Raw genomic sequence first — 22,701 nt, forward strand, 5'->3', positions numbered from 1 at the left:
GAAAAACGTATATCTTTCATATGTCACATTTTTGGTTGGCACAAAGTAATCTTCAAACTTTTGCTTTATAGGAGATAGCACCATATTCTGCCCCTCAGCAAACTGATAACTATTATAAATGTCCAGCACATCCTCTCCTATCACATAGAGGAAAATGGATGCCTTTGTTTTGTCAGCCTCTGTATCAGCTCCACATGCAGCAAGATATATATTAAACCAGGGCCAGACTGGGACCAGAAATCAGCTCTGGCATTTTGAGCACACAGGCTCACCTGTAGAAGGCGGGACCCTGGCGCGGCAAAACTGCGCAGCAAAAAGGAGGCATGGTATCACAAAAAGGAGGCCTTACACATTATGAAAATAATTAGACAATATGGAACACATCATTATGCCCATTACACATTAGGGAACACACCATTATGCCCATTACACATTATCAAAAACACCATTATGCCCATTACACATTAGGGAACACACCATTATGCCCATTACACATTGCCGCATACTATATTGCACATTACATATTATCACACACACCGTAATGCTCATTACACAGTATGGAACACACTGTGAGGCCCATTACAGACTATGACACAATCCGTTATGCCCATTATACATTATGACACACACACACCGTAATACCCATTACAGAATATGACACAATCCCAGTCGGCTGAGCCCCCTCAGAGTGCACATCCTGCCCCTGCACAGCTGCACCCTGCCCTGCCTACATTATAGTGTGATCACTATATATACATGTACAGTGTTTATACATTTAACTCTGAATCATACTTGCCTACTTTTGAAAACTAATTTCAGGGAGATTTGAGCTGCTAAAAGAACGCAACGTGTCGCTGAGAGGGTGTGTCATGCTCTGCCCAGTGGGCGTGTCTAACTTCACCTATGGGCGCACCTATGGCCACTATGGGGTTTTCGTGCAGTGGCAGAAGAAAACTCTGGACCACTTTGGGCCTGATTCAGTTACGGATGTTGCTTCCTTGTCACACTGCACTAAACATGTGAAAGACAACTTCTGCCTCTTTTGCTGCCTATACATATATAAGTATGCATTACACACATCTACCCCACAACCCTCCCCTCATATTGCAGTCAGTACACACCACTATATTACATTACACACATTCCCCCATATTACACCCAGTACATACATGCTATTACATTACACCAGGGCTTGGCAAATGTTTAAAAATGTAGGAGCCAGGATGAAAGTGCAGGAACTAAACAAGGAAAAGACTGTGATAGTGCGCGCCGATGGCGCGCAAAAAATTACACCGCAATGCCTATTATACATGCTACACACCCATTACATATTATACCACTTGCTTGATGCCAGGGGTCACATGCTCTTTGCCAGGGGTTGCATAATCTTTGCCAGGGGTAACATGCTATTTGCCATGAGGGATTACCCCTCCTCCTCTTCCCTCTCTCTCCCCCCCCTCCGTTACAATGTGCGGTAATGACAAAAGCCGGGCAGAGTAGGGGACAATCCACCTGGCTCCGGCTGTATTAGATCAGGTCCGCGTCGTGGCTATTTCAAAACTTTAGGGCCAATTGGAGCTTGTGGTTCGACAGCCAGTCAGGAGCCACCACTGTAGCTCCTGCTTGGCTCCCGAAGTGCGTGTTCCGATTGGTCGCAAGCCATCTCCACACTGCGGACTTGATCTGACACAGCCGGAGCCAGGTGGAATCAGGTGGATTGTCCCCCACTCTGCCCGGCTGTGGCATTAACACAAACCACCACTCTGCCCAGCGTGATCAGATGCCTGGCAAATCTTGTCACCAGCAGGGTCTGGTCGCCATGGCGACTTGGCCCGGGGTTTGTCTAGCCCTGCATTACGCACAGCTCCCCCATACACACACTGCCACATAACACACATAATATTCAGTTATACACAGCACCCCATATTACAACCAGTACACACACACACACACTGCTATTTCATTACACACACACACCACACCATTACACAGTAATATATAATACACATCCCCCCCCCCCCAAATCATCATTTAATGTTTTAAATTACACACAGCCAACTCCTAAATAACACACACACATTTTATACAGCCCACCCTTTGCCCCAGGAGATACAGCTCTCACCTGGCTGTGTTCTCCCTCCTGTGGAAGAGCAGGGACCCGGCAGTGTAGTGGAGCAGGCAGCTGAGCTCTCCAAAGGCAGACATAGGAGCAGGAAGGAAGAGGCAGGAGCAGGGCTTGCTCCTGATACACGGAGCCTGGCTGCTGCTGCTGCTCTGAGTGTGGTGGGCGGGGGCCAGCCCCGCAGTGCAGAGCCTGGCTGCTGTCAGTCTCACTCTCTTCTACTCCCGCTAATCAGCCGCACTAGACTGACTACCTCTCTCAGCTCGGCCACCGTTACTCGCGGTGGCCGGCTGTGATGCGCGCATGCGCAGTCTGTCTCTCTAGGGAGGGGTCCCAAAAACCGGGAGGATAGAGCCGGCTTGCGGGGCAGCGGGAGGCTCCTGTAAAATCCGGGAGCCTCCCGCTAAAAGCGGGAGGGTAGGCAAGTATGCTCTGAACTACTGTAAACCCAGGCTTCACAGTGGATGCCAGGACCCAGAGGGACTCACCATTGGTGGTTTGTAACTTTGTATATGGTTCCGGGAGGGTAAGTGGTGGGGCTGCAGGCAGCTACTGTAAAGACAGGGTCTGATGCAGACTTGTGCCAGGCACTGGCGGGGGGGGGGGGGCTAAGTGCTCACAGTCACCAGTTGATCTTTCTCAGGGCTGCTGCTCCTCAGCGGCAGCAGCAGCAGAAGGAGACAGGAGAAAAGGGAGCAGGTAATATGTGGTGTGATTTGCAGAGGGGGAGGGATTGTAGACACTGACAGGAGAAAGCATCAAAGCACAGCAGTACAGAACGGGAGCCAGCGTTTGCGGTGTGAGAAGGGAGCTGGTCGGCGATAGTGTGTTGGGTGTCCGCACGCTCTGCTCCTGGTCTCCCTGCAGGGTGCCACCAGTCATGCTGGCTCCTGAACGCCGGGCCGGTGCATCCAGGTGCATAGGGGCAGATGGCCACTTCCTGTTTCCGGCTCGGCCGCATCAGGTGTAGTCTACAGTCAATGGCAGGGGGCGGCGCATAATGACTGACGGCGGCAGCCAGGAGGCAGCGGGCTCATTAATCGGCGCGTCGTGATGTCATGATGCTGCAGCCTCATGGCGTCAATATGCAAATGACATGGGGGGGGTATGGTCGGCGTGGCAGCGTGCTCAGCGATACTGCAGAAAGTTCTCAGAACTTTCTGCACAAAATCATCCCACAAGGCCATCGGCCCTTCTGACATTTGCCAGAAGTGCCAGATGGCCAGTCCGGCCCTGTATTAAACCTTTGCTTAAATCTTTTCCAGTTCTCAGACAAGTTACCAGACATCAGCATGCCGGTTGGAGGAGCCCGTTTATCCATGGTTACTCACTGTTTGAAGAGAGGAGCACATGGCAGGCTTTGCAGACACTGAGTATCACAGCCTTACAGACTGCTGCAGGATCTTTCACACTCTGAGAGCACTAGCAGTCCAGGTTACACTTCTTCTGACACCATGTTTTGTTCATATGTTTGTAAAACCAGTCATAAGGACACAGAGACATGTGAGTTCACTGCTGTGCTGTTTTATTCCATCCAACTCCAGACACACTGCCTCAGGACCACCCACTTCCCAGCATTCCCCTGGTCCTAGGGACCATCACCGAAGATTCAGGCTTACACATATTAGTAAGGGAGTGTCTACAAATATTAAGCATTCTAATACACTAACATCACATTTAGGGTTTGATCAGGGCTGCAAGTATGGCGGTACGGGGTGGTACGGCGTACCGGTAAAACATATTGCGCCGGTACCCCGTACCGCCATAACAAATACTTCACCAAGTGCTCAATGCGCATGCGCGCATATGTGAGTGGCGGGGGGCGTATCCTCCGCCGCCCCGCCACAGCTGATTCCCTTCTGAAAGGAGGCGAGGGGAGCGCATTGCGCGTCTCTCCTTCCCCTTCCTGTGTCACTGACTGGGCTGTCAGCCAATTAGAGCTTGCGGGCTGGCAGCCAATCCGGAGCCAGCCCGCGAAATATGATTAACGGACAGCCCAGTCACACAGTGAAGCCGCCGGGGAAGGAGAGACGCGCAATGCGCTCCCTTCCCCTCCATAGGGTAGCGGGCAGCGGGCCACTGTTTGAAGGAGGTGGGATCAGCTCTGTGTAGCTGCTGCGAGTCCGGGATCACTCCCTACAGACTCCTCGCAGAACGGGGGGAATCAGTGGGCTGAGAGACGGCTAACCTGAACGCAGGTGGCAAAAGGATGGGAGCGGACAGCAGCGCAGTCTCCAGGTACTAGAGGCAGCTCAGCTATTATTACTACCAGTCTGCTGCTGCTGCTGATGACTGGAGCAAGGAGCCCAATGAGGACTTCAGTAGCAGCTGATGTCGTATGTATGAGCTGCTGAGGCTACACACAGTGACCGGCTCCTGCCCGACACGCAGACATGGGGTAAGTTTAACAACTCCCCCAGGTGTAAGGGTACTGTGCTATCTGTGTGAGAGCGGCGAGGGGGGAGAGGAGACCTCAGAGACCTGGCACTGGGGTCTTATGTGTGGTACGTACTGTGGGGGCATATGTGTGGCACTGGGGGCATATGTGTGGCACTGGAGGCATACCTAGCACTGTGGAGGTATATGTGTGGCTCTGGGTCATACTTGGCACTGTGGGGGCATATGTGTGGCACTGTGGGGGTATATCTGGCACTGGGGGCATATATGTGGGGGCATATCTGGCACTGGGGGCATATAAGTAATGGGCATCAGTTGTGCGGCAGCGGTGCAATGGGCATAATGTGTAATGGGCATTATGGCATGGTTCATATGTTTTGGGTGTGTGACGCGTAACAGGCATTACTGTGTAATACACAAAAATTGGGGATTTCCAACCACAGGCGCAAGTTGAAGTCTTATGGATCCTCCTAGATTCTCCTTAGCGGTGTCTCGACCATGTAAGGGAAATTCAGAAGGAAAGGTCGTGGTTACTACTACCCAAAATATAGTTTTACTGTAGTAAATATATGTCTTGTTTCTTGTAAATCAAAGAAAGGAAATGTACCCTACTTACAATAAGCAGGGCAGCGTAAATACACGTAGCGGTTTCTTTTTTTTCTCTTTTTTTCTTTTCTTTTTCTCCTTCTTCTTTCTTTCTTTTTTTCTTGTTTCTTAGATTTTTCCTTTTTCCTGTTTTCTCTCTTTCTGCGGACCACCTCTCACAGATTATACCTCGGTATTGTGGAAAAAGTACACAATATGTATAGTTAGTGATTTGTTCTCAGTGTGATGAAAGATTAGAAAGAGACACCCAGTGGTCGAATGAAGTGCAGAGGTGGTGATTGGATCGTACCTTACTCACCAAGATAGAGGTAAGGTACATATATATAGGTTTCTTTATCCTGGAGAGGTTTTAATACACTTTAAAAATGATGGCGTACCCCTACTCACGTCAGTAGAGATCTCTTTACACCCGTAGCGTGTTCTTTAAAGGGACTTTGACCTTGGCCGGAAAACAGCAGTTGTTCTCTCCAGGATGTGTGGTGATGTGTATATAAATAATATAATAGAAATATATTAGATCTTAGTGGGTTTCTGAATCCTATGTAAGAACACCCAGTGATCACATGAAGTGGAGTGGTGATTATCGGATCGTACCTTACTCACCAGGACAAAGGGTAAGGTACATAGATAAAGGTTTCTTTCATACGGGGAAATTCTATTTCTTCTATAAGCCCAAAAAGGTGATTGCGTACCCCAACTCACGTCAAGGGAGATTTCTTTATACACGTAGCGTGTTCTTTATAGGGGGAGGGGGGCTTGACCTTGGCCCGAAGATGATAATTTTTCTCTCCGAATGGTATAGTGCAGAAAACAATGTGAAAGAAATTGTTAACAATATTCAGTGGGTCTCTATATTATAAATATATAGAGATTACTCCTATTGGAGAGTGTATAATATAGCCAAGGGGTACTAGTATCGTACCATAACTCACACGTGATAGTGCAATTTAACACCTGTAGAGGTATCTTTATCTGGGGGTGAAGGTTTTCCACAGTGAAGGTGCTTCTATTGAACGGTGCAAGATAGGGGGATCCCAACAAAGGATTATTTTAACGTACCCGGACTCACAATTATACAGCGTTACCACCACATATAGCAGTTTCTTTAATCCTAGGTCTGGGGAAGCTTGGTAATTGATAAAGGTGAATCCAAACCGGTGATTTCAAAAAGAGGAGGAGATGGTCTCTTCAGGAAAAGTTATTTATTTATAAAAACAATAGCAAGAAGTATCCTTCATCCCAACGATGAAAGGATGACAAAAGTAGTCCCAAAAAAATTTTTTCGCAAACAGTCCCAAAATTTACAAGAGGCATATAAAAATACAAAACATGATAAAAAATCCTAAAAAATTTTCTTTAAAAAAATACATACAAAGTCCAGAAAAACGAGGTATCCAGGGGGAATGATGGCTGCTCACCTTCCACAGAAATTTGTCAACGCGTTTCGGTGTCTACACACCTTTTTCAAGACATATCTGTGGACAGTGAGCTACCATCTTTTATACTGGGAGCAGCCAATAAGGGTACACAGGAAATGAGGTAATTGGTATTGCATTAAATTATTCAAACCTTAAGTACACCATGTAAATGATATGTTTTATATCATGACACATAAGGAAAACAAATATAGTTCACAAAATCAATATAGAAAGTCCATAAACATTGGTAAATATCCATCCATCTGTATGGTATAAACGGTCACCATAGCAACCATGTGCGTCACTTCCTGTCTCCAAGGTCCGTTTTTTCGAGACGGTATTATTGCGGCAATCTAGTACACCAATTGTGTACTGTGTACCTGCGCACATTCTGATTGAAGCCTCTAAGTGTCAGGGATACTTGCACGGACTGCAATGTTAGATCCAGAAGTACGCGCTGGTGTTGTTATAGCGCTTCCGGTTGCTGGAACGCAACTACGGAAGCCTGGATGGATCAAATGGCTAGGAGTGAATGCAGCTTCCTGGTATTTGAACCGCATAACGAGGAAGTAGCAGGTTTGAACGGCTTGGCTTTGGAGCGCGTCACACGTTGCCATGGTGACCCGTTTCTAGCAGATAAACAAATGCAAAAAGAGAAATTAGAAGTTTATTCATAACGGCGATATGCATTGCACTATTCAGAATCAGTGACTAGATTCCTGGTATATATATCCTTTTAAACATTTACTGAAAAAAACGCTGTATACTAGAGCCAGGGCTGTCAAATATGACGTGTTTACAAAAAGGATTTAATTTAAAACGTAGATGTTATGTTTGTATTGGTATACTCATATATTTAACCAATATTTTTAAGCGATTGTGCTCTGTATGCACTAGAACACAATCAATGCATTTTATATACATTTGAAACAGACAGACATGGTGTTTGTGGGGAACAGTGACCCCGGGCTCCAGGCACTCTATCAGAGGAACCATTTGAGCTCGAAATCACTGTTCAATCCACCTGGTATTAGAGTATTACAATTAAAGATGAGATTCATTTCCATTTTTGCTAATGGAGTAATATTGTCGTTATGTCTAAGATTGTTCTTAACAACTCTGAGTCCGCAGAATGAAACAATTTCTGCGGGAGAGCAGTTGTGAGCTGCTTTAAAATGAGCTGATAATGCATGGGATTCAAAACCGTTCTTAATGTTTCGAATGTGTTCTCCCAGTCTAGTTTTCAAGGCTCTGGTTGTACGGCCAATATAATTTTTTTTACAGCTACATTCTATAGTATAAATGACATTTTTTACATTGCATGTTATGAAATCTCTAATATCCACCTTATATTCATTTATCGTGTATTCTGTTATCTTATTGGAACCTTTGCTTTTTATGTTCTTACATCCCACGCAGCTACCGCATCTGAAGAAACCTTTTGTGTTTATTCTTGACATCGGTGGTTTTGAGGTGTATGCACTCTTCACCAATGCGGATTTGATATTGGGGGCTCTGCGGTATATGTGTTTAGGCCTTTCTGGGAGTAGGTTCTTTAAGATGGGATCACACAATAGGACTTTCCAATGTTTTTTAAACACTTTTTCGATATTTTTATGTTCCTGTGTGTAAGTTGATACGAAAGCAAAGGCAAAATTATCGTTCTTAGTCTTTGTTTGGCTAGCAGTCACGGGACTTATGGTATTTATTTCCACTAGCTCTATTTCTTTCTCTAGTTTTTCCTTTTCGTATCCACATGCAATAAACTTTCTTTTCATATCAGTGGCCTGTTCCTGAAAGATTTTATTGTCGGAACAGTTTCTACGTAATCTTTTAAATTGCCCTTTGGGGACTGAATTCAGCCACTGAGTATGATGGCAACTTGATGAGGAGATATAGGTGCCGGAATCTGTGGGTTTGCGATAGTTTTTATATTTAAGCTTCCCCTCCTCTACATAAACCGTTATATCTAGAAAGTTTATGGTTTTCTCATCTATTTCAAAAGTGAGCTTTATATTGCAATTGTTGTTGTTTAAATGCTCGCAAAAGGTGTTGAGGGTTTGTTTATCTCCCTCCCATACGAAGAAAATATCGTCAATGTACCTAGCGTAGGACACCAGACTCGCCCCAAGTGGGTTGTTTGCCCAGATGTTATTCAGCTCCCATGCCCCCATAAACAGGTTGGCATAACTTGGGGCGAATCTGGTGCCCATCGCAGTACCGGTACGCTGAACGTAAAAGTCCTCATTAAACAGAAAAAAATTGTTCTGTAAAATAAAAGATATACCATCCAGGATAAACTCCTGGAGCCCTGGAGGTTCTTCTGATAAAGAGAGGAAATATTTTGCACTTTGTATGCCCACGTCATGCTCAATTATAGTATAAAGTGAGCCTACATCGGCCGTGACTAACAAGGAGTTAGGTTTCCATGTGATTGAGTCTATAAGTTTTAAAAAATCTCCAGTGTCTTTTAGATGTGATTTATTTAGGCATACCAAGGGTTGAAGATGATGGTCTACAAACATGGATAGATTACTTGTAATTGAGTCCACCCCGGAAATTATGGGTCTTCCGGGGGGGTTGGTTAAACATTTGTGAACTTTTGGTAAAATATAGATTACAGGGGTTATTGGCTTGTCATTATGGGAAGGCATTACTGTGTAAATTTTGGCCACGCGCCTTCGGCGTGCAATATACCTGTTTGTAGTTTATCTGGCTCCTGCATTTTGATCCTGGCCCCTACACAGGGCCGGTGCAAGGCACCGGAGCGCCCCAGGCGAGCCGGGGTGGGGGCGCCCCGGTGCCGGGGGGTGGGGGGTGTACCTGTCCTGCGGCTGTGTTTATAAAGCTTGCGGCTGCGGCGGCAGCGGGGGGTCCCTGCAGTCAAGAAATAACGAGCACTATCCGCCTGGCTACGCGGAAGCGCTTCTGTTGTGAAAACACTGGCCGCACGGCGCACGCTGATTGGCTGAATCTCAGCCAATCAGCGTGCGGCCAGTGTTTCCACAACAGAAGCACTTCCGCGTAGCCAGGAGGATAGCGCTCGTTATTTATTGACTGCAGGGACCCCCCGCTGCCGCCACAAGCTTTATATACACAGCCGCAGGACAGGTACCCCCGCGGCACGGGGGGGTGAAATGCCGCCCTCCAGTGGCCGGCGCCCTAGGCAAATGCCTAGATTTGCCTAGTGGTGGCGCCGGCCCTGCCCCTACATCTTGTGTGCAGGATGCAATGCACAAGTCCAAACAGAAATGTCATCGGGTTCTACAGTTTTGTCATGTAGCCACTCCCCCTCATGTCATATCACCACGCCCCTAACCACGCCCATTTTTGACGCGCACAGTACCACTATATCATTTTTTTCTACTTGCACCACTGGGTTTGATGTCCCATCATTAGTACTAGCTTCAATGTCTTCTGATTCCATAGCTTAGCTTGGTTTCTGGTTGCACTGATATTAAGGAACTAGGTGATTCATCGTGCCCTACGGGCGCTCTTCACACCGTCGTAAGGGGCTGCGCCCCCTTAATTTGTGAACATTTGTATATGAGAAAGATGGTTAGAATTGTATGAAAGATGCCTGTATTGCAACTTCAGTTATAGGTGAAATGTGTTAAATAGAGAGCATATGATGTGGAAGGGGGTGTGTATTGTTTTGTTTAATTAAAAAGCGGTTACAGAGTAAGATGTACATTGATAGTGTGGATGGTACAGTGACATTTGTGGGTGTGGGGGGGCTGTGTGTGCATGTTGTTTAGGTGTGTGTGTGCAATAGTATAGTAGGGTGTTTCTGAGTCAGCGGCTCCCCACTGGCGGAGGTCACGACACAGGAAAACAGGAGGCTGGGTAGTAATAGGGGTGTGTGGGAATAAGGGGGACTAAAGAGGAGGGTGGGAGATACTGTGCTGCTTCTGCCAGTGGGTGAGGGTCCAGCATGGCAGCACAGGAGTACAGGATGGTGGCCCTTAGTCAGTGTCTCCTCCTACTGGGTGGGAGTTCGGGTGCATGAGAGCAGGAGGCTGGGCTATGAGGCATGATAGGGGCATGTGGGCAAAACAGCGTCAGCGACTCCCCAGTGGTGGAAGTTACGGTTCAGGAGAGCAGGAAGCTGGGTAGTGATAGGGGTGTGTGAGTATACGGGGGACTAAAGAGGGGCTTAGGGGTGCCGTGAATTGCAGGAGGGGCGCGAGGGTGCCGTGAATCAAGGGAGGGAGGGGGCGCAGGTGTCGGCGAATCGCGGGAGAGGGCGGGGGTCCGCAAAGCATGGGAGGGGGCGTGAATCGCGGGAGGGGGGGTGCGCGGGGGGTCCGTGAATTGCGGGAGGGGGGGGGCACGGGGCGCGATGAATCACCTAGTTGGTTATATATTCTTGTAGAACATTCTGTAGGATGTTGCTGTCATTCAGAATGCATTTACATAAACAGTAATAGTAGCAGTAAAAGGTCTGACTTAAAACACCTACAGTAAAACAGAACAGGTGTTATATATTATACAAAGAATTGGTTGATGATGTGTAGGTTGACGTGCACATAGTTCATAGTTGTCATTGGAAAAAAATTGCTACAAGAAAAAATCAACACAGAAAGTTCAACACATATAAATGTTGACATAAGTGTGGCACTTCATCGGTGTCCATGTCGACACATGAGAATGAATATGAAACATTCAAAAAAAGAAAAATAAATCTTCAAAAACTCATGTCAACCTTTTTCATTGTCGACCATAGCCATGCCAGTGTTTTGCATGTGCCATTTAATCCTGGGGTTGCCGTGAATCACGCGCGGGGGTGGGGGAGGGAGGAGGTGAGGGGTGTCCGCGAATCACGGGAGCAGGGGTCATGGGTGGATGCCGTGAATTGCTGGAGGATGGGTCGCGGGGGGGTGGGGGTGGGTGGGTGCCGCGAATCGTGGGATGGGGGGCGCGGGGGGTTTCAGTGAATCGCGGGAGGGTGGGTCGCGGGGGCGGGGGGTTGCCGCAATGACAGGAGGGGGGGTCAGGGGTGGGGAATCGCGGTAGGGGGGGTCGTGGGGGGCACCGTGAACCGCGGTAGGGGGGGTCGTGGGGGCACCGTGAACCGCGGGAGGGGGGGCCTGGGGGTTGGCGCGAATTGCAGGAGGGGGGGTGTGTCACGGGGTGGGGCCGCGAATCGCGGGAGTCACTGGGGGTGCCACGAATTGCGGGGGGTGTGCTGCAAATCGCGGGAGGGGGGTCGTGGGGGGTGCCGCGAATCGCCACAAGAAAAAAATCAACACAGAAAGGTCAACACATGTAAATGTTGACATAAGTGTGGCACTTCATTGGTGTCCATGTCGACACATGAGAATGAATATGAAAACATTGAAAAAGTGAAAAATAAATCTTGTCAACCTTTTTCATTGTCGACCATAGCCATGTCAGTGTTTTGCATGTGCCATTTAATCGTGGGGATGCCGTGAATGGGGGGGGAGGGAGGGAGGGAGGTGCATACCCAATATGACCCTCTCCAGGAGGGACACATTGCTCTGTTTCTGGACTTTCTTCTTAATTTATGGATTACCATCACCTGTGCTTAAACACCTTTCTTATCAATTACCCTGTTTAAAATGACAGGTGATGACAATCATAAATTAAGATGGAAGTCCACAAACATAGCATTCTGTCCCTCCTGGAGAGGGTCATGTTGGGAGGTATGGAGGTGTGGTGCGCTCACCTGGTGTGTCTGGTGTGTAGCTGTGTCTTTGCTGTGTAACATGGAGAGGCAGAGGGTGTCTGGCACTGTCTGTGGGCTCACTGAGCTGGTTCTCTGTCATGTGAGTAAGTCATGTGAGTCAGAGGCTCCACCCAGGGTTATATCTCCAGACACACTTTGAGTGACAGATGTAGCCAAATATATAAGAGATAATTAATTGCATCACACTGTACCTGGCCTAGGGCTTACTTCCAATATTGTGCTCCTGTCCTGTGAGACAACCTCCTGTTCCCAGCAAACCAATAGGAAAATAGAGCTACAGGATTTTGGAGCTGCCAATGGGGAGGAGGTCTGTCTGTATGTCACTACTGTGATTGGTTCATGTAATGCAGTGGGTTTATATATAGCCACTAGGTGATTCATCGCGCCCTACGGGCGCTCTTCACACCGTCGTAAGGGGCTGCGCCCCCTTAATTTGTGAACATTTGTATATGAGAAAAATGGTTAGAATTGTATGAAAGATGCCTGTATTGCAACTTCAGTTATAGGTGAAATGTGTTAAATAGAGAGCATATGATGTGGAAGGGGGTGTGTATTGTTTTGTTTAATTAAAAAGCGGTTACAGAGTAAGATGTACATTGATAGTGTGGATAGTACAGTGACATTTGTGGGTGTGGGGGGGGGGGCTGTGTGTGCATGTTGTTTAGGTGTGTGTGTGTGCAATAGTATAGTAGGGTGTTTCTGAGTCAGCGGCTCCCCACTGGCGGAGGTCACGACACAGGAAAACAGGAGGCTGGGTAGTGATAGGGGTGTGTGGGAATAAGGGGGACTAAAGAGGAGGGTGGGAGATACTGTGCTGCTTCTGCCAGTGGGTGAGGGTCCAGCGTGGCAGCACAGGAGTACAGGATGGTGGCCCTTAGTCAGTGTCTCCTCCTACTGGGTGGGAGTTCGGGTGCATGAGAGCAGGAGGCTGGGCTATGAGGCATGATAGGGGCATGTGGGCAAAACAGCGTCAGCGACTCCCCAGTGGTGGAAGTTACGGTTCAGGAGAGCAGGAAGCTGGGTAGTGATAGGGGTGTGTGAGTATACGGGGGACTAAAGAGGGGCTTAGGGGTGCCGTGAATTGCGGGAGGGGCGCGGGGGGGGGGGGGTACCGTGAATCAAGGGAGGGAGGGGGCGCAGGTGTCGGCGAATCCAATATGACCCTCTCCAGGAGGGACACATTGCTCTGTTTCTGGACTTTCTTCTTAATTTATGGATTACCATCACCTGTGCTTAAACACCTTTCTTATCAATTACCCTGTTTAAAATGACAGGTGATGACAATCATAAATTAAGATGGAAGTCCACAAACATAGCATTCTGTCCCTCCTGGAGAGGGTCATGTTGGGAGGTATGGAGGTGTGGTGCGCTCACCTGGTGTGTCTGGTGTGTAGCTGTGTCTTTGCTGTGTAACATGGAGAGGCAGAGGGTGTCTGGCACTGTCTGTGGGCTCACTGGGCTGGTTCTCTGTCATGTGAGTAAGTCATGTGAGTCAGAGGCTCCACCCAGGGTTATATCTCCAGACACACTTTGAGTGACAGATGTAGCCAAATATATAAGAGATAATTAATTGCATCACACTGTACCTGGCCTAGGGCTTACTTCCAATATTGTGCTCCTGTCCTGTGAGACAACCTCCTGTTCCCAGCAAACCAATAGGAAAATAGAGCTACAGGATTTTGGAGCTGCCAATGGGGAGGAGGTCTGTCTGTATGTCACTACTGTGATTGGTTCATGTAATGCAGTGGGTTTATATATAGCCACTAGGTGATTCATCGCGCCCTACGGGCGCTCTTCACACCGTCGTAAGGGGCTGCGCCCCCTTAATTTGTGAACATTTGTATATGAGAAAAATGGTTAGAATTGTATGAAAGATGCCTGTATTGCAACTTCAGTTATAGGTGAAATGTGTTAAATAGAGAGCATATGATGTGGAAGGGGGTGTGTATTGTTTTGTTTAATTAAAAAGCGGTTACAGAGTAAGATGTACATTGATAGTGTGGATAGTACAGTGACATTTGTGGGTGTGTGGGGGGGGGCTGTGTGTGCATGTTGTTTAGGTGTGTGTGTGCAATAGTATAGTAGGGTGTTTCTGAGTCAGCGGCTCCCCACTGGCGGAGGTCACGACACAGGAAAACAGGAGGCTGGGTAGTGATAGGGGTGTGTGGGAATAAGGGGGACTAAAGAGGAGGGTGGGAGATACTGTGCTGCTTCTGCCAGTGGGTGAGGGTCCAGCGTGGCAGCACAGGAGTACAGGATGGTGGCCCTTAGTCAGTGTCTCCTCCTACTGGGTGGGAGTTCGGGTGCATGAGAGCAGGAGGCTGGGCTATGAGGCATGATAGGGGCATGTGGGCAAAACAGCGTCAGCGACTCCCCAGTGGTGGAAGTTACGGTTCAGGAGAGCAGGAAGCTGGGTAGTGATAGGGGTGTGTGAGTATACGGGGGACTAAAGAGGGGCTTAGGGGTGCCGTGAATTGCGGGAGGGGTGCGGGGGGGGGGGTACCGTGAATCAAGGGAGGGAGGGGGCGCAGGTGTCGGCGAATCCAATATGACCCTCTCCAGGAGGGACACATTGCTCTGTTTCTGGACTTTCTTCTTAATTTATGGATTACCATCACCTGTGCTTAAACATCTTTCTTATCAATTACCCTGTTTAAAATGACAGGTGATGACAATCATAAATTAAGATGGAAGTCCACAAACATAGCATTCTGTCCCTCCTGGAGAGGGTCATGTTGGGAGGTATGGAGGTGTGGTGCGCTCACCTGGTGTGTCTGGTGTGTAGCTGTGTCTTTGCTGTGTAACATGGAGAGGCAGAGGGTGTCTGGCACTGTCTGTGGGCTCACTGGGCTGGTTCTCTGTCGTGTGAGTCAGTCATGTGAGTCAGAGGCTCCACCCAGGGTTATATCTCCAGACACACTTTGAGTGACAGATGTAGCCAAATATATAAGAGATAACATTATGCTGACATACCACTTACCTTTTGAGGTACTTATGAGTTATCTGGGCGCCCGATTTTTTGATTGTATGCCTTAAGTTAAGGCATACAATCAGATGCGATGCGATGCGATATCGCATCGCATCGCATGCGACCATCGGATGCGATGACCCGATTTTTCCATAGGAATCAATGTTAAAATGGACTGAGTCCATTTTAACATGGAATTCAATGGGAAAAGGGGTCCTTTTCATACCCCTACTATCCAAGTGGGCATGGAGTTGGATATAAACCTGTGGCGAGCGTAGCGAGCCACCGAGCCCGAAGCGTGGCGAGCGAAGCGAGCCCCGTGAGGGGACGGTATTCTGTGTCCCCTCGCGGGGCTCGCTACGCTCGCCACGCTTCGGGCTCGGTGGCTCGCTACGCTCGCCACAGGTTTATATCCAACTCCATGCCCACTTGGATAGTAGGGGTATGAAAAGGAACCCTTTTCCCATTGAATTCCATGTTAAAATGGACTCAGTCCATTTTAACATTGATTCCTATGGAAAAATCGGGTCATCGCATCGCATCGCATCGCATCGCATCCGATGGTCGCATGCGATGCGATGCGATGTGCCCGATCCGACCCGATTTAGAAATCGGGCGCCCAGTTAACTCACAAGTACCCCTTTTGAAATACTTCTATAGACTTGCGGTAATCAGACCAATGAGATGACCTCTTGTATATTTTGTTTAAAGCCCACATACAAGAAAGTGAAAGTGTATAAAGGTCTGCAGAGACACAACACACACAACAACTTCATCATCAGTGAATTAGCCAGCTGGCAGGAACTTGCTTAAACATTTTGAAACTTGAGAAAGTGAATCTGTAAGAACTTGTAGATGCCAAGGCACAGTCTGCATTAGTGAAATTAAATAGTACAGAAGAGTCTACGAGTCCCTTATTTATGTGCTTTTTAGCAAATAACAAATAATGGTTTTTAAATCGATATCCAGCCCTTCACCTGACCCAAATAATTGTCAAACAATCATGACAAACAATCGTCTGTCATGTTAATGATGTGGATATATATATGGTACCTTTCCTAAGATACCCTTGCAGGGTCCCAAACATGCAGCACTCGAATAGGTGAAACTCTAGTGTCTTCAATGTTTCAAGATATGAATTATCTCCTGATGACGAGATAAATAAAATCTGGAAACTTTGAAGACGCAGGCTTCTGTTTCCTTTATGCTGCCTATTAGAGTGCTACATATATATACACACACACACAAATATATATATATATATATATATATATATACTAGGTGATTCATCGCGCCCTACGGGCGCTCTTCACACCGTCGTAAGGGGCTGCGCCCCCTTAATTTGTGAACATTTGTATATGAGAAAGATGGTTAGAATTGTATGAAAGATGCCTGTATTGCAACTTCAGTTATAGGTGAAATGTGTTAAATAGAGAGCATATGATGTGGAAGGGGGTGTGTATTGTTTTGTTTAATTAAAAAGCGGTTACAGAGTAAGATGTACATTGATAGTGTGGATGGTACAGTGACATTTGTGGGTGTGGGGGGGCTGTGTGTGCATGTTGTTTAGGTGTGTGTGTGTGCAATAGTATAGTAGGGTGTTTCTGAGTCAGCGGCTCCCCACTGGCGGAGGTCACGACACAGGAAAACAGGAGGCTGGGTAGTGATAGGGGTGTGTGGGAATAAGGGGGACTAAAGAGGAGGGTGGGAGATACTGTGCTGCTTCTGCCAGTGGGTGAGGGTCCAGCGTGGCAGCACAGGAGTACAGGATGGTGGCCCTTAGTCAGTGTCTCCTCCTACTGGGTGGGAGTTTGGGTGCATGAAAGCAGGAGGCTGGGCTATGAGGCATGATAGGGGCATGTGGGCAAAACAGCATCAGCGACTCCCCAGTGGTGGAAGTTACGGTTCAGGAGAGCAGGAAGCTGGGTAGTGATAGGGGTGTGTGAGTATACGGGGGACTAAAGAGGGGCTTAGGGGTGCCGTGAATTGCGGGAGGGGCGCAGGGGGTGCCGTGAATCAAGGGAGGGAGGGGGCGCAGGTGTCGGCGAATCGCGGGAGAGGGCGGGGGTCCGCAAAGCGTGGGAGGGGGCATGAATTGTGCGAGGGGGGGTTGCGAATCGCGGGAGGGGGGGGCACGGGGCGCGATGAATCACCTAGTTGGTTATATATTCTTGTAGAAGGATGGTAGGATGTTGCTGTCATTCAGAATGCATTTACATAAACAGTAATAGTAGCAGTAAAAGGTCTGACTTAAAACACCTACAGTAAAACAGAACAGGTGTTATATATTATACAAAGAATTGGTTGATGATGTGTAGGTTGACGTGCACATAGTTCATAGTTGTCACTGGAAAAAAATTGCTACAAGAAAAAATCAACACAGAAAGTTCAACACATGTAAATGTTGACATAAGTGTGGCACTTCATCGGTGTCCATGTCGACACATGAGAATGAATATGAAACATTCAAAAAAAGAAAAATAAATCTTCAAAAACTCATGTCAACCTTTTTCGTTGTCGACCATAGCCGTGCCAGTGTTTTGCATGTGCCATTTAATCCTGGGGTTGCCGTGAATCACGCGCGGGGGTGGGGGAGGGAGGAGGTGAGGGGTGTCCGCGAATCACGGGAGGAGGGGTCGTGGTTGGATGCCGTGAATTGCGGGAGGATGGGTCGCGGGGGGGGGGATGGGTGGGTGCCGCGAATCGTGGGATGGGGGGGCGCGGGGGGTTGCAGGGAATTGCGGGAGGGTGGGTCGCGGGGGTGGGGGGTTGCCGCAATGACAGGAGGGGGGGTCAGGGGTGGGGAATCGCGGTAGGGGGGGTCGTGGGGGGCACCGTGAACCGCGGTAGGGGGGGTCGTGGGGGGCACCGTGAACCGCGGGAGCGGGGGCCCGGGGGTTGGCGCGAATTGCAGGAGGGGGGGGTGTCACAGGGTGGGGCTGCGAATCGCGGGAGTCACCGGGGGTGCCGCGAATTGCGGGGGGTGTGCTGCAAATCGCGGGAGGGGGGTGCCGCGAATCGCCACAAGAAAAAAATCAACACAGAAAGGTCAACACATGTAAATGTTGACATAAGTATGGCACTTCATTGGTGTCCATGTCGACACATGAGAATGAATATGAAAACATTGAAAAAGTGAAAAATAAATCTTGTCAACCTTTTTCATTGTCGACCATAGCCATGTCAGTGTTTTGCATGTGCCATTTAATCGTGGGGATGCCGTGAATGGGGGGGGGGGGGGAGGGAGGGAGGTGCATACCCAATATGACCCTCTCCAGGAGGGACACATTGCTCTGTTTCTGGACTTTCTTCTTAATTTATGGATTACCATCACCTGTGCTTAAACACCTTTCTTATCAATTACCCTGTTTAAAATGACAGGTGATGACAATCATAAATTAAGATGGAAGTCCACAAACATAGCATTCTGTCCCTCCTGGAGAGGGTCATGTTGGGAGGTATGGAGGTGTGGTGCGCTCACCTGGTGTGTCTGGTGTGTAGCTGTGTCTTTGCTGTGTAACATGGAGAGGCAGAGGGTGTCTGGCACTGTCTGTGGGCTCACTGGGCTGGTTCTCTGTCATGTGAGTCAGTCATGTGAGTCAGAGGCTCCACCCAGGGTTATATCTCCAGACACACTTTGAGTGACAGATGTAGCCAAATATATAAGAGATACACATGTATACAGTCTGGGGGCGAGGCGGCACTCAGAAAGAACGACAAGCAGGCAGGTTTACCACCAATAGTTTCAAAGCTGCTAGGCTCCTTTATCAAGGTGCTTTAGAGGCTCTAAAGCCTCCAAAGGACTTTCTATCATACTTGCCTACTTTCGGAAACTGGTTTCAGGGAGATTCCATACCTCACAAGTTGTGCATGGTTAAAAACCAGGACCTGCACGCCAGCGGCGTGGCTAATCCGGGATGGGGGTGGGGCTACAAAGAAGGTGGGTGTGGTCTCCAGTAAAGTGGGCGTGGCCCAGTGCAGCGACACCCATTTTCTTAATTTTTTTCTCTGGTGGCTGGCTACTAGCAGGCTTTGCTGGCCTGGGTGGCTCTTGTGCGGACTACGGGCAGCGGTGCTTGGCAGGCCTCTTAGGCATGATTGTGCCAGGCTCCGCTGTGCTGTCCAGATTTTTAGATGGGGATTGATTATTCTGGGGGTATTGGGAGGGCTATGCGGGGCATTGGGGGTTAAAAGCTGAGCCTCCTGCCAGCTACCAGCCTACACATAACACACGCGCACACACACACAAATACAGACAGACACAGGACAGTGTTCTATACACAAACACACAATGCCAGTGTACTCACACACACTAACAGGGATCAGTACCTAACTATATACACACACACATACATACAGGGGTCACTACCAGCCTACACACACACAGGGGTCACTGCCAGCCTACACACACACACACACACACACACACACACACACACATACACATATACACACACAGGGGTCACTGCCAGCCCACACACACACACACACACACGGGTCACTACCAGCCCACACACACACACACACACACACACACACACACACACACACACACACACAGGGGACACTACCAGCCTACACACACACACACACACAGGGGTCACTACCAGCCTACACACACACACACACACACACACACACACAGGGGTCACTGCCAGCCTACACACACACACACACACACACACACACACACACACAGGGGTCACTGCCAGCCTACACACATACACACAGTGGTCACTGCCAGCCTACACACACACGGGTCACTACCAGCACACACACACACACATTGGCCACTACCAGCCTACACACACACACATTGGCCACTACCAGCCTACACACACACACACACACACACACACACACACACACACACAGGGGTCACTGCCAGCCTACACACACACACACACACACACACACACAGGGGTCACTGCCAGCCTACACACACACACACACAGGGGTCACTGCCAGCACACACAGACACAGGGGTCACTGCCAGCACACACACACACACACCATACCCTCCAACATTTGAAGATAAGAAATCGGTACACATTCAGAAAGATGGCGTGACCATTAACAAGGGGGCGTGGCCATGGTAAAAAAGGGGTGCAGCCACGTCCCCTTTCTGTGTACTGTGCACCAACTACTACACCCCATGTATATGTACCCAGGTTACCTATGCTGATGGTGTCCCTGGTCCTGTTGCTTGTGGACCTCCCCTTTCAGCCAGCATCGGATGTCATATTCTACAGTTAACCATCTGCTGTTCCATACCAGCACCACTATAGTGGATCCCCAGCTCCAAGTGGCCAGCAGTGCATGCTGGGACTTGTAGTTCGCAACAGGAGATTCATAAGAGTGGAAGTAGTGTTATAGTGGGAGCAGTCATCCACCCCCCAAGACACCCCACTTGGTCTTACCATTTCATCTGCCTTCTCCTCCTCCCCCCGCACGCTGGGACCGGTGCGAGCTTCAGCCGCCGCGCGTGTGCTACGTCATTGCTCTGCCAGTGCAGTATGGGATGCGCCGCTCAAACGTCTTCACTGAAGCCAGCTACTCTTCTCCCAGTGCTGCCGTGCGCACGGGCAGCACAGGGAGAAGAGTGGCTGGCTGCAGTGAAGGATCATTTCCACGACGAGAAACTAACCGATACACCCACACATGTAGTTGCACAGAAAGCCCTATTATACTGACTGAGCGGCGCTTCCCTTCCTGCACTGGCCTGGGTGTCATTCAGAGCAAGCGACGTAGCACACGCCTGGCGGCTGAAGCTCGCACCGGTCCCGGGCGTGCGGGGGGAGGAGGAGAAGGCGGCAACACTGGAGCAGCAGGAGTTACCGTTCTGTGGCCCAGCTTGTTGTGCCAGTGCCCACCCGACCCGCAATGGACGATACAGCGCCAGTGCCCACCCGACTCCCAAAATCCGGTACATTCGGTACACTATGATTTAGCCGGTACAGACCGTTTAAAAACGGTACTGTACCGGCTAAATCGGTACAGTTGGAGGGTATGACACACAGGGGTCACTACCAGCCTACACAGACAGGGGTCACTGCCAGCCTACACACACACACAGGGGTCACTACCAGCACACACACACACATACACACAGGGGTCACTGCCAGCCTACTCACACACACACACAGGGGCCACTACCAGCCTACACACACACTCACAGGGGCCACAACCAGCTCATATAGATACACCCAGGTCACCTACACACATATTGGTGTCAGTGGCAAGCTACAGCAGGAGCATCGGCAAGTATGCTTTCTATATATATATATATATATATATATATATATATATATATATATATATGTAGGAATCCGCACTCCAATCCAGAGTCATAAGCCAGCAGTGGGGTGCTCAATTTAAAGTGACATACTAGGTGTACCATATATAATGGACGAGCACAGGCACATCTGTGTCTGCATAATACAGCACACACCAACATCCAAGAAGTCCAAGCAAAGTTTAATACATCACCGATAAGTAGGTCGATGTTTCGGACTACAATAACAAGGTCCTTTGTCAAAACAGCATAGGAGACATCTCAACAGCAGAGCAGTGGGCAGCATAAACTTTGCTTGGACTTTTCTTCTTGGATGTTGGTGTGTGCTCTATTTTGCAGACACAGATGTACCTGCGCGAGAGTATATATACACACACAGGGCATAAATTGGTCAAGCAGAGGTGGGGGAACTAATTTCTCTATGCCACCTATGTACACCCCCCCCCCTCCCCCCATTAGGCAGAGAAAGGGCCAGTGGTAGTGGTGTTTTTGGTATCCCCTGCAAACTAGAATGGATTTCTGTGAGAATTACTGTGCAGGGCCAATGTGGAGGTAAAAATGTTCCACCTCACCATTACAGTTCTACCCCATTCCCCCTCACTTTAACCCCTGCATATACACTAGGCAGGACCAAGACACAGGGACCAGGAACACATAGACTGAGGCACTACTGAGCAGACACACAGGACGCTATAAACGGTGCCATTATCCTGGGGAACATGCCTAATATTCAAATCTCCCCACCTACTGGCGTGGGTAATGTTATATGCCGCTAGTGAATCGCCCGGTGCCCTAGGCAGAAGTAATGTTTCAATGTTCAATAGCTTAATATTTGTAAAAAATGTATTGGTATAGACAGCTGGGTGCTCCCCCTTTTTTTTCGGTTGGACAGAATGTTAAATGCGAAAACAACGGTTAGGGATTGGAAGAGGGTAGGGGTATTACTTCCCTTGAATTTCTGTGACGTTCTCTTCTATCCCAGTTTTTCTCCTGCTTCTTTTCGTTCTCACATGAGGGAATGATTCAAAAAAATATGGCAATGTGAAGTATTGTCCATAGATTTCCTTTTGTTGTTATTGAGAAATGAGAGAGTGGTAGCATACCAAACTCACACAATTATAGGATAGATAAAGCACATCAAGGTACCTTTTTGAAAAACATCAGGATGGCATACCCGTACTCACG

Source organism: Crinia signifera, chromosome 2 (genome assembly GCF_055691185.1).
Source record: "Crinia signifera chromosome 2, ASM5569118v1, whole genome shotgun sequence".
Taxonomy (NCBI): Eukaryota; Metazoa; Chordata; class Amphibia; order Anura; family Myobatrachidae; genus Crinia; species Crinia signifera.